This window comes from Saccoglossus kowalevskii, chromosome 4 (assembly GCF_978046115.1).
Source record: "Saccoglossus kowalevskii chromosome 4, keSacKowa6.1, whole genome shotgun sequence".
NCBI lineage: Eukaryota > Metazoa > Hemichordata > Enteropneusta > Harrimaniidae > Saccoglossus > Saccoglossus kowalevskii.
The window spans coordinates 41,420,658-41,435,252 of record NC_140644.1 but is presented as its reverse complement, the minus strand read 5'-3'; positions in this window follow the sequence as shown (position 1 = coordinate 41,435,252).

Sequence of the window (14,595 nt, the reverse complement as noted above, 5' to 3'; positions counted from 1 at the left end):
GCCATCTGACTTTTTGGCCTTACTACTATATTTCCACAATTTATGTACCATTTTCATTCGTATTTGGCACATACATCATACATATCAGTATGTTTCATAATCAGATCAAAGATGGCCGAATATCGGCTGTTTTTATTTTTGGCCATATTACTACTACATACATGGAACACATATTTTTATGTAAATGAACAATCTGTTGTATACGCCACTTGGAACTCAAGTTTCAAGGACACTCTTGCAACAACCCCTCCCCTTTAATATGACGAGCACAAAGAGAACTTTCAAAAATTTTGACGGGGACTGTGTCATTTTCAATGACTTGTTTTTGATACCATTGAACAAGGAATATAATTCCTGTCTTTCAGATTCATAAAGTACACATTCTGTGATAAAGTGCACTTCATCCTCTATGACTTGGCACTTGATGCATTTTCTGTCCTCAATATTTGTTTTTGGTCGTGTATGCCTACCTGTTTCTATATGTAATTTGTGGCTGCTCAGTCTGAATTTGCTTAGAATTCTGATTGCCTGTCTATCATTAAGCTGATCTATGTAGACTTCTTGTTTTATATCATTTTTGAAAAGCTGATATGTTCTGATATGTCTTTTCTATTACTGACTATAATTTTTGGGATGTGTATGTGTGTAATCTGTGGCAGATGTCTGCCATTATAATTCATTTTTTTAAGAGATCGATAAAGAATTAGAAAAATTTGTATAAGCAGCTGTATCTCTAATAGAAGCCATACATTTTGAACAATTAAGAACCAAACATTTAACATTTCTCACCATGTGTGGATGGTCTAATAGAAACAACATCCCCTTTGTATCATTTTAATTTTTTTTTACAGATTATACAGTAGTTACTATACAATGTTTATTTTTGAATTATCTATAAAATTCATATTTTAAATTATGTACATGCGATTGCCAAATTTATATAATATTGATAATCATTGTGCTTTTCTGCGTTTGTACTGCATGATGGTCTAGGTAAGAAATGTCAAGTGGTGGCATTTTGACACAAATCTTAATCACAAATATGAAAATTTCCATTTATGACTCAACTGAGCATTATCTGCTATGCATAGATATAATAAAACAAATTTAGTAATGCTGTGCTCGTATAAATAATTTACCCATATAGATCATTTTAAAATAGACGAAATGGTAATATGGATGAAGTCTTTAATAAATATCGTTTGCATATTCGTTTAATTGGCTTTTGGAATGATTATATTGACAGGGTCTGAAACTAAACACTTTATCATATTCAAATATACCCTGTTATTTTTTTAAATGTATTCAAAAAAGGGATCCTTTAGTATTATTGTTATTATTATTATTTTTTTAATTTTATTATTTATTGTGTTCGAATTGAATAAAATAATGTTTTCGCTAAAATCAAAACTCTTCTCCGTCGCCGTTTCTGACAAGTAAAAAAAGTCGCCAACATACAGTCAGTACTGATTGCGCCACCAAGCGATACAATTAGGAAAGGTTTACCGACAACACAAAAATGGTCGTCTGCTAACTACGCGACTTGCCAAGCCGCTGAGAAGAAAACGCCGAGCGGAAATAGTGAGAGCTACTAGACTAAGTATGTTGTATTGTCATTTATAGCTAGAGTACACATCGGTTGGCAACTTGGTTTCTTTATAATAGACTAACCAGTCGGTTTCCCTTCCCGGTCCATGCAAACGGCTACTTCAGAAGCTCATAACTATAAAATTCATTGTTTTGTTTTTTTTGTATCTGTCAAAGTATATTTCGTCTCTTCAACTACAATATTGCCTGAAATGTGGTCAAGTTTATACATGGACCATGTTATCCGCAAATTAGAATGAAATGAAAACTGTGACACTGTTTTTCTACTGCTTCGGTTAAACTTTGCAACCGTTGAGGAATTTCTCCTGATGCAAATGAGTATATATTAAACCTACTATTACTCGGTACATCATGTGTTCACCCCGTGTTGCACAGAAATCAACAAAGGCATGTTTATACTTAGAATTGACTGTACCAAGGATTGTAAGATAACATGATCGTTATAGTAGACTGAGGTGTATGACAGAATGTGAACACTTGAAAATACTAGTAGATCACATCAACAGAAATGAGCAAAACAATCATCCCATTCAAAAACACAAATCATTACATGTTGTAAATATCCCTGTTTCATGAATAGTTTCAGGCCCGTAGTCATGCAGTACTTTTGAATAGGGGGTTCGAAAACAACAAATTTATTATCCTTTGTTTCGCGAACCCGCTGAATGAACAGAAGCCGAAAATGAAATAAAAATAAAATTTTATTTCAGCGTAATTTCTCGCACCCGCCGACTGCAAAAAATTGCTAAAAAAAAATTATTTTTATATTAATTTTTGTTCCGCCCGCCGCATAACAAACCCAAGTTGCATTTTCATGGGAGTATCATGATCAAAGTATCGAAGTCTCGCGCAGATGAGAAACAAGGTTATACATAGAATAACATTTTATTTCATTATTAAGCATGGAAATTCCCCCCAAAATATTTTCGCATTTGTCGAATCCCACGCGATGTTTGACGCCACTACGACGCAATGACCTTTGTTTGTCCTGTTTTTACGTTCGATTTCATGCATAACGCGTGATTCTCGCAGTGCCTTGAACGGAAAATGGTTTATTGGCTTACTTTGTGTTATATATCAACTATTTTACCATTTTAGAGAAAGGGGTTCCTGAGCCATCCCCCACCTACAGACACACACACGCACACCCTAGATCCACTACGACAAATTGTTGTACACAAAAAAGACAAGATTGTACATATCTTAGCATTATTGTCTAAGCATTTCAAGGTAGAATTTTACTCACAAGTTTTCACGCTCTTCACAGATGTTAGCACACATAGCAGTGGCACAATTTCGTGTCAAAATCTCTGTAATTATTATTCATTTTAGTATTACCGGTAGTCAATTTATTGTTATGTAATTTATTATTATTTATTCCAGTACAGGGCCTCAGGCTATCGTACAAAAAAAGTATTTACAATGTATTGGATAGAAAAGTACATAACACGTTTTAAAAACAGTGCAACATCCATGTAAACATATGGTACTAGTTTAAGCTGGATTCATATCCATTATTCATCTTGTCGCTTGAAAGCTTTTGATAGATACAGGGCTAGTTGATAAGTGGTGTTGTCGTTTGTGGAGCCAAGAAGTGAGCCTAGACTGCCAGTATTTGCCTAATTGCATAGTGTTATTGGCGAAAGATAATCCCTTAGATCATTATAAAATGGACATATAAAAATACAGTGAATTTCATTTTCCGTCTCTTCAAATTCAAACGTATTACTACAAAAACTGCAAATTCTTTGACCTAACGGTATTTTTGTGTGTCTACCTAATTCAACATTAGGTTTATGGCCAAAACAGCAAAAACTCGTCACTATATATTTTAGACTATAATTGCTTGCCAATAAATTTAAGTATCTCTCAGATTTAAGTATCTCTCAGGTTCTAATACTACTTTGATTTTTCCAGTAAGTACACAGCGTGGACGATTGTGAAATTGAGGCATGCTATTCGTGCTGACAACAATCTTTTATTCTTTGAATAAATATCTCTAAGAAATTTGCAGTATCCCTAACTTGTTTTTCAAACCAGATAATGCCGAAACCATATTTGAACAGAAGATATTTCATGTGGATTTCCAAAGTAAGTCTGTCAGTCTCGTCAACAAGTTTTTGGGTTCCAGCTATTTTTAGTTCAAGTAATTTTAACCAATATGAAATAAACACAGCATAATGGCACATTCATTTCACATTCATCCAACACTGCTACATTGTTTGTAGAACTATTAATGTTAAGTAGATATCTGACAAATTTTGTCTGTACCCTCTCGATGATCTCCGAATAATCGGAGCCCCTAATCTCCTAATGCACTAACCAATGGCATACCACCAAGTTTCTTACAGTATGTACATTTTTTGGTTCACTGTAAATCTGTTTTTTAGGGGACGATAAAATAATATTCATACAGTGGTGTTTAGCAGTGGTGTTACTACAATGACTAAATTTTCTTTTTATGAACCCACAATGAATGTGGAGTAAAGCTAGAGATGTCAATCTCTCTTGCCCATATATGTATTCAACTTTCTCAATGTGAAGAAACTGTGCTCACACTTGCAGCTTTTCGCAATTTTTGTATTACATTGTATTACATTGTTGACTGCAAGAGGCTCTTCGACCTATACAACTTGTGATCGAACAATTTTGCTGATGATAAATCTTCGGCATAATTTGTTGTCAATGATCTTTTCCGCCTGAGGCTGTACCGGTACACCATTGTCCAATACAATAAATTGACTGACTACATTTGTCTGATACACGTACCTGGAAAGAAATAGTATATATGCCATCATTACTTGATGATTCAAACTATGAAAGTACAGTGTCGTGTTGTGCTGGAAGAATTATGGGACGGATCAATCCTGTTCGATCCCCACACTATGTCGTGTTGTGCTGGAAGAATTACAGGACGGATCAATCCTGTTCGATCTCCACATTATACTAACTGAGCAAACGTTAGCACAAGACAAACAGCCCTTTTCAGGGCCACCACATCCTTCAGAGAGTGAATACTATTACATTATTGTTTAAATAAATCAGCTGCTGAACGCGTTCTTCATTACACCATTGCCGAATCGCTGAATACAAGCTTGCCTATTTATAATTATTTTAATTAATACTGTTTGTTTTATTATGTTATAATCTACGATCATAAATGTATTCACTTCCAAAATTTAGGGGGTTAGACTGAACCCCCCCCCCCCAAACCACAGGCCTGCAATTTATTACATAACTGCCTTACCTGACTGCAGTGTAACCCATAAATTAACAAAATATAAATAATATTGTATCAATTGTGTAGTTGACTAGATATCTACAAGTCAAGTGCAGCCTTCCGGGGCCCTGGTTATCTTATGTAGCAATTTTATCATGGAAATCTGTTATGCCTTATTCTAATTACATTTTTTTTAGTAGTGACCATACAATTTGTCTATGGATACACTGTCAGTGGAAGAAGCAGCTCTTGTTTACCTGGATAAAACTGATGCCCTGAAAAACTTCAAAGAAAAATGTTATATCTATGAGAACAATAAACAGGTAACTGAAAGTAAGGTTATTCTTATCATTTAATTCCTTGACTGGTTTTATTCGATACTAATACCGGTAAATTTAGTATTAGTGGTCAAATGTTAATACCTATCTACTACCAATGGTTTACCTTCAAACCAAATGATTCAATTACCCACACATACCTATCAGTTCAGTATAATAAATGTGCTCAGATTACCACACATGCCTCCCAGTAAAATGTAATACATGTACTCAGATTACCACACACCTCCCAGTACAATGTAATACATGTACTCAGATTACCCACACACCTCCCAGTACAATGTAATACATGTACTCAGATTACCCACACATGCCTCTGAGTACAATGTAATACATGTACTCAGATTACCCACACATGCCTCTGAGTACAATGTAATACATGTACTCAGATTACCCACACATGCCTCTGAGTACAATGTAATACATGTACTCAGATTACCCACACATGCCTCTGAGTACAATGTAATACATGTACTCAGATTACCCACACATGCCTCCGAGTACAATGTAATACATGTACTCAGATTACCCACACATGCCTCCCAGTACAATGTAATACATGTACTCAGATTACCCACACATGCGTACCAGTACAATGTAATACATGTACTCAGATTACCCACACATGCCTCCCAGTAAAATGTAATACATGTACTCAGATTACCCACACACATTCCAGTACAATGTAATACATGTACTCAGATTACCCACACATGCCTATCAGTACAATTGTAATACATGTACTCAGATTACTCACACATGCCTATCAGTTCAATGTAATACATGTAATTAGATTACCCACACATGCCTATCAGTACAATGTAATACATGTACTCAGATTACCCACACATGCCTATCACTACAATGTAATACATGTACTCAGATTACCCACACATGCCTATCAGTTCAATGTAACACATGTACTCAGATTACCCACACATGCCTCCCAGTACAATGTAATACATGTACTCAGATTACCCACACATGCGTACCAGTACAATGTAATACATGTACTCAGATTACCCACACATGCCTCCCAGTAAAATGTAATACATGTACTCAGATTACCCACACACATTCCAGTACAATGTAATACATGTACTCAGATTACCCACACATGCCTATCAGTACAATTGTAATACATGTACTCAGATTACTCACACATGCCTATCAGTTCAATGTAATACATGTAATTAGATTACCCACACATGCCTATCAGTACAATGTAATACATGTAATTAGATTACCCACACATGCCTATCACTACAATGTAATACATGTACTCAGATTACCCACACATGCCTATCAGTTCAATGTAATACATGTAATTAGATTACCCACACATGCCTATCACTACAATGTAATACATGTACTCAGATTACTCACACATGCCTATCAGTTCAATGTAATACATGTACTCAGATTACTCACACATGCCTATCAGTTCAATGTAATACATGTAATTAGATTACCCACACATGCCTATCAGTACAATGTAATACATGTAATTAGATTACCCACACATGCCTATCAGTACAATGTAATACATGTACTCAGATTACCCACACATGCCTATCAGTACAATGTAATACATGTACTCAGATTACCCACACATGCCTATCACTACAATGTAATACATGTACTCAGATTACCCACACATGCCTATCAGTTCAATGTAATACATGTACTCAGATTACCCACACACCTCCTAGTACAATGTAATACATGTACTCAGATTACCCACACATGCCTATCAGTTCAATGTAATACATGTACTAAGATTACCCACACACCTCCTAGTACAATGTAATACATGTACTCAGATTACCCACACATGCCTCCCAGTACAATGTAATACATATACTCAGATTACCCACACATGCCTCCCAGTACAATGTAATACATGTACTCAGATTACCCACACATGCCTCCCAGTACAATGTAATACATATACTCAGATTACCCACACATGCCTATCAGTTCAATGTAATACATGTACTCAGATTACCCACACATGCCTATCAGTTCAATGTAATTCAGATTACCCACACAGATTATAATTATGTATTGTTTTATAGAACAGAGCTGCCTATAATTTTGTTCTAATAGTAGACCCCATCGAACTGGCTGAAATCAATGGTAAGCATGGAAATCATATCTTAAATACATGTATTTTTGACAATCCTACCACAAAAATTAATTTTATCTATTCTTTCTCTATTTTACAAATGCTTATTCTGACTTTAGTCAATTTTTATATTCCAGCAGAACTTGGTAATCTTGTTATATGCAGAATATCTGCTGCAGCCAAAATATTTCAAGAGGTAAGCTAGATGAATATAATTCTGGTCTTCATTACTTTTTCTAAAAACCTAGAATGTAGCTTACATAGGTGCCTGATCTGTGTTTTTAATTTTGTTAGACTGGTCTTTCCACTAAAACAGCTTTATTGTTAAAACCATAGAACGTATATTGTCTTGTTTTTTACAGGTTTGTTTCACAACTATTCAGTCACTTCATTTATTATCAGCAGTAGAGTATATAAGTCAAGTGTTGGTACATCTCAGAGTTAGCAATATACCGGATTTACCAAGGTAAGTCAAGTGTTGGTACATCTCAAGAGTTAGCAATATACCGGATTTACCAAGGTAAGTCAAGTGTAGGTACATCTCAAGAGTTAGCAATATACCGGATTTACCAAGGTAAGTTAAGTGTAGGTACATCTCAAGAGTTAGCAATATACCAGATTTACCAAGGTAAGTCAAGTGTTGGTACATCTCAAGAGTTAGCAATATACCGGATTTACCAAGGTAAGTCAAGTGTTGGTACATTTCAAGAGTTAGCAATATACCAGATTTACCAAGGTAAGTCAAGTGTAGGTACATCTCAGAGTTAGCAATATATCAGATTTACCAAGGTAAGTCAAGTGTTGGTACATCTCAGAGTTAGCAATATACCAGATTTACCAAGGTAAGTCAAGTGTTGGTACATCTCAAGAGTTAGCAATATACCAGATTTACCAAGGTAAGTCAAGTGTAGGTACATCTCAAGAGTTAGCAATATACCGGATTTACCAAGGTAAGTCAAGTGTTGGTACATCTCAAGAGTTAGCAATATACCAGATTTACCAAGGTAAGTCAAGTGTAGGTACATCTCAGAGTTAGCAATATACCAGATTTACCAAGGTAAGTCAAGTGTTGGTACATCTCAGAGTTAGCAATATACCAGATTTACCAAGGTAAGTTAAGTGTAGGTACATCTCAAGAGTTAGCAATATACCAGATTTACCAAGGTAAGTCAAGTGTAGGTACATCTCAAGAGTTAGCAATATACCGGATTTACCAAGGTAAGTCAAGTGTTGGTACATCTCAAGAGTTAGCAATATACCAGATTTACCAAGGTAAGTCAAGTGTAGGTACATCTCAGAGTTAGCAATATACCAGATTTACCAAGGTAAGTCAAGTGTTGGTACATCTCAGAGTTAGCAATATACCAGATTTATCAAGGTAAGTCAAGTGTTGTTACATCTCAAGAGTTAGCAATATACCGGATTTACCAAGGTAAGTTAAGTGTAGGTATATCTCAAGAGTTAGCAATATACCGGATTTACCAAGGTAAGTCAAGTGTTGGTACATCTCAGAGTTAGCAATATACTGGATTTACCAAGGTAAGTTAAGTGTTGGTACATCTCAAGAGTTAGCAATGTACCAGATTTACCAAGGTAAGTCAAGTGTTGGTACATCTCAGAGTTAGCAATATACCAGATTTACCAAGGTAAGTCAAGTGTTGGTACATCTCAAGAGTTAGCAATATACCGGATTTACCAAGGTAAATCAAGTGTTGGTACATCTCAGAGTTAGCAATATACCGGATTTACCAAGGTAATTTAAGTGTTGGTACATCTCAAGAGTTTGCAATATACCGGTATTACCAAGGTAAGTCAAGTGTTGGTACATCTCAAGTGTTAGCAATCTACCAGATTTATCAAGGTAAGTCAAGTGTTGGTACATCTCAAGAGTTAGCAATATACTGGATTTACCAAGGTAAGTCAAGTGTTGGTACATCTCAAGAGTTAGCAATATACCAGATTTACCAAGGTAAGTCAAGTGTTGGTACATCTCAAGAGTTAGCAATATACCGGATTTACCAAGGTAAGTCAAGTGTTGGTACATCTCAAGAGTTAGCAATATACCGGATTTACCAAGGTAAGTTAAGTGTAGGTACATCTCAAGAGTTAGCAATATACCGGTACTACCAAGGTAAGTCAAGTGTTGGTACATCTCAAGAGTTAGCAATATACCAGATTTATCAAGGTAAGTCAAGTGTTGGTACATCTCAAGAGTTAGCAATATACCGGATTTACAAAGGTAAGTCAAGTGTTGGTACATCTCAAGAGTTAGCAATATACTGGTATTACCAAGGTAAGTCAAGTGTTGGTACATCTCAAGAGTTAGCAATATACCGGATTTACCAAGGTAAGTCAAGTGTTGGTACATCTCAGAGTTAGCAATATACCGGATTTACCAAGGTGAGTTAAGTGTAGGTACATCTCAAGAGTTAGCAATATATCGGAATTACCAAGGTAAGTCAACAGTTAGCAATATACCGGATTTACCAAGGTAAGTCAAGTGTTGGTACATCTCAGAGTTAGCAATATACCGGATTTACCAAGGTAAGTTAAGTGTTGGTACATCTCAAGAGTTAGCAATATACCAGATTTACCAAGGTAAGTCAAGTGTTGGTACATCGCAAGAGTTAGCAATATACCGGATTTACCAAGGTAAGTCAAGTGTTGGTACATCTCAAGAGTTAGCAATATACCAGATTTACCAAGGTAAGTCAAGTGTTGGTACATCTCAGAGTTAGCAATATACCAGATTTACCAAGGTAAGTCAAGTGTTGTTACATCTCAGAGTTAGCAATATACCAGATTTACCAAGGTAAGTCAAGTGTTGGTACATCTCAAGAGTTAGCAATATACCGGATTTACCAAGGTAAGTCAAGTGTTGGTACATCTCAAGAGTTAGCAATATACCGGATTAACCAAGGTAAGTCAAGTGTTGGTACATCTCAGAGTTAGCAATATACCGGATTTACCAAGGTAAGTCAAGTGTTGGTACATCTCAAGAGTTAGCAATATACCAGTATTACCAAGGTAAGTCAAGTGTTGGTACATCTCAAGAGTTAGCAATATACCAGATTTACCAAGGTAAGTCAAGTGTAGGTACATCTCAAGAGTTAGCAATATACCGGATTTACCAAGGTAAGTCAAGTGTTGGTACATCTCAAGAGTTAGCAATATACCGGTATTACCAAGGTAAGTCAAGTGTTGGTACATCTCAAGAGTTAGCAATATACCGGTATTACCAAGGTAAGTCAAGTGTTGGTACATCTCAAGAGTTAGCAATATACCAGATTTATCAAGGTAAGTCAAGTGTTGGTACATCTCAAGAGTTAGCAATATACCGGATTTACCAAGGTAAGTCAAGTGTTGGTACATCTCAAGAGTTAGCAATATACGGGTATTACCAAGGTAAGTTAAGTGTTGGTACATCTCAAGAGTTAGCAATATACCGGATTAACCAAGGTAAGTCAAGTGTTGGTACATCTCAAGAGTTAGCAATATACCAGATTTATCAAGGTAAGTCAAGTGTTGGTACATCTCAAGAGTTAGCAATATACCGGTATTACCAAGGTAAGTCAAGTGTTGGTACATCTCAAGAGTTAGCAATACACCGGTATTACCAAGGTAAGTTAAGTGTTGGTACATCTCAAGAGTTAGCAATATACCGGATTAACCAAGGTAAGTCAAGTGTTGGTACATCTCACGAGTTAGCAATATACCAGATTTATCAAGGTAAGTCAAGTGTTGGTACATCTCAAGAGTTAGCAATATACCGGTATTACCAAGGTAAGTCAAGTGTTGGTACATCTCAAGAGTTAGCAATATACCGGTATTACCAAGGTAAGTTAAGTGTAGGTACATCTCAAGAGTTAGCAATATACCAGATTTACCAAGGTAAGTCAAGTGTAGGTACATCTCAAGAGTTAGCAATATACCGGATTTACCAAGGTAAGTCAAGTGTTGGTACATCTCAAGAGTTAGCAATATACCAGATTTACCAAGGTAAGTCAAGTGTAGGTACATCTCAGAGTTAGCAATATACCAGATTTACCAAGGTAAGTCAAGTGTTGGTACATCTCAGAGTTAGCAATATACCAGATTTATCAAGGTAAGTCAAGTGTTGTTACATCTCAAGAGTTAGCAATATACCGGATTTACCAAGGTAAGTTAAGTGTAGGTATATCTCAAGAGTTAGCAATATACCGGATTTACCAAGGTAAGTCAAGTGTTGGTACATCTCAGAGTTAGCAATATACTGGATTTACCAAGGTAAGTTAAGTGTTGGTACATCTCAAGAGTTAGCAATGTACCAGATTTACCAAGGTAAGTCAAGTGTTGGTACATCTCAGAGTTAGCAATATACCAGATTTACCAAGGTAAGTCAAGTGTTGGTACATCTCAAGAGTTAGCAATATACCGGATTTACCAAGGTAAATCAAGTGTTGGTACATCTCAGAGTTAGCAATATACCGGATTTACCAAGGTAATTTAAGTGTTGGTACATCTCAAGAGTTTGCAATATACCGGTATTACCAAGGTAAGTCAAGTGTTGGTACATCTCAAGTGTTAGCAATCTACCAGATTTATCAAGGTAAGTCAAGTGTTGGTACATCTCAAGAGTTAGCAATATACTGGATTTACCAAGGTAAGTCAAGTGTTGGTACATCTCAAGAGTTAGCAATATACCAGATTTACCAAGGTAAGTCAAGTGTTGGTACATCTCAAGAGTTAGCAATATACCGGATTTACCAAGGTAAGTCAAGTGTTGGTACATCTCAAGAGTTAGCAATATACCGGATTTACCAAGGTAAGTTAAGTGTAGGTACATCTCAAGAGTTAGCAATATACCGGTACTACCAAGGTAAGTCAAGTGTTGGTACATCTCAAGAGTTAGCAATATACCAGATTTATCAAGGTAAGTCAAGTGTTGGTACATCTCAAGAGTTAGCAATATACCGGATTTACAAAGGTAAGTCAAGTGTTGGTACATCTCAAGAGTTAGCAATATACTGGTATTACCAAGGTAAGTCAAGTGTTGGTACATCTCAAGAGTTAGCAATATACCGGATTTACCAAGGTAAGTCAAGTGTTGGTACATCTCAGAGTTAGCAATATACCGGATTTACCAAGGTGAGTTAAGTGTAGGTACATCTCAAGAGTTAGCAATATATCGGAATTACCAAGGTAAGTCAACAGTTAGCAATATACCGGATTTACCAAGGTAAGTCAAGTGTTGGTACATCTCAGAGTTAGCAATATACCGGATTTACCAAGGTAAGTTAAGTGTTGGTACATCTCAAGAGTTAGCAATATACCAGATTTACCAAGGTAAGTCAAGTGTTGGTACATCGCAAGAGTTAGCAATATACCGGATTTACCAAGGTAAGTCAAGTGTTGGTACATCTCAAGAGTTAGCAATATACCAGATTTACCAAGGTAAGTCAAGTGTTGGTACATCTCAGAGTTAGCAATATACCAGATTTACCAAGGTAAGTCAAGTGTTGTTACATCTCAGAGTTAGCAATATACCAGATTTACCAAGGTAAGTCAAGTGTTGGTACATCTCAAGAGTTAGCAATATACCGGATTTACCAAGGTAAGTCAAGTGTTGGTACATCTCAAGAGTTAGCAATATACCGGATTAACCAAGGTAAGTCAAGTGTTGGTACATCTCAGAGTTAGCAATATACCGGATTTACCAAGGTAAGTCAAGTGTTGGTACATCTCAAGAGTTAGCAATATACCAGTATTACCAAGGTAAGTCAAGTGTTGGTACATCTCAAGAGTTAGCAATATACCAGATTTACCAAGGTAAGTCAAGTGTAGGTACATCTCAAGAGTTAGCAATATACCGGATTTACCAAGGTAAGTCAAGTGTTGGTACATCTCAAGAGTTAGCAATATACCGGTATTACCAAGGTAAGTCAAGTGTTGGTACATCTCAAGAGTTAGCAATATACCGGTATTACCAAGGTAAGTCAAGTGTTGGTACATCTCAAGAGTTAGCAATATACCAGATTTATCAAGGTAAGTCAAGTGTTGGTACATCTCAAGAGTTAGCAATATACCGGATTTACCAAGGTAAGTCAAGTGTTGGTACATCTCAAGAGTTAGCAATATACGGGTATTACCAAGGTAAGTTAAGTGTTGGTACATCTCAAGAGTTAGCAATATACCGGATTAACCAAGGTAAGTCAAGTGTTGGTACATCTCAAGAGTTAGCAATATACCAGATTTATCAAGGTAAGTCAAGTGTTGGTACATCTCAAGAGTTAGCAATATACCGGTATTACCAAGGTAAGTCAAGTGTTGGTACATCTCAAGAGTTAGCAATACACCGGTATTACCAAGGTAAGTTAAGTGTTGGTACATCTCAAGAGTTAGCAATATACCGGATTAACCAAGGTAAGTCAAGTGTTGGTACATCTCACGAGTTAGCAATATACCAGATTTATCAAGGTAAGTCAAGTGTTGGTACATCTCAAGAGTTAGCAATATACCGGTATTACCAAGGTAAGTCAAGTGTTGGTACATCTCAAGAGTTAGCAATATACCGGTATTACCAAGGTAAGTTAAGTGTTGGTACATCTCAAGAGTTAGCAATATACCGGTACTACCAAGGTAAGTCAAGTGTTGGTACATCTCAAGAGTTAGCAATATACCAGATTTATCAAGGTAAGTCAAGTGTTGGTACATCTCAAGAGTTAGCAATATACCGGATTTACAAAGGTAAGTCAAGTGTTGGTACATCTCAAGAGTTAGCAATATACTGGTATTACCAAGGTAAGTCAAGTGTTGGTACATCTCAAGAGTTAGCAATATACCGGATTTACCAAGGTAAGTCAAGTGTTGGTACATCTCAGAGTTAGCAATATACCGGATTTACCAAGGTGAGTTAAGTGTAGGTACATCTCAAGAGTTAGCAATATATCGGAATTACCAAGGTAAGTCAACAGTTAGCAATATACCGGATTTACCAAGGTAAGTCAAGTGTTGGTACATCTCAGAGTTAGCAATATACCGGATTTACCAAGGTAAGTTAAGTGTTGGTACATCTCAAGAGTTAGCAATATACCAGATTTACCAAGGTAAGTCAAGTGTTGGTACATCGCAAGAGTTAGCAATATACCGGATTTACCAAGGTAAGTCAAGTGTTGGTACATCTCAAGAGTTAGCAATATACCAGATTTACCAAGGTAAGTCAAGTGTTGGTACATCTCAGAGTTAGCAATATACCAGATTTACCAAGGTAAGTCAAGTGTTGTTACATCTCAGAGTTAGCAATATACCAGATTTACCAAGGT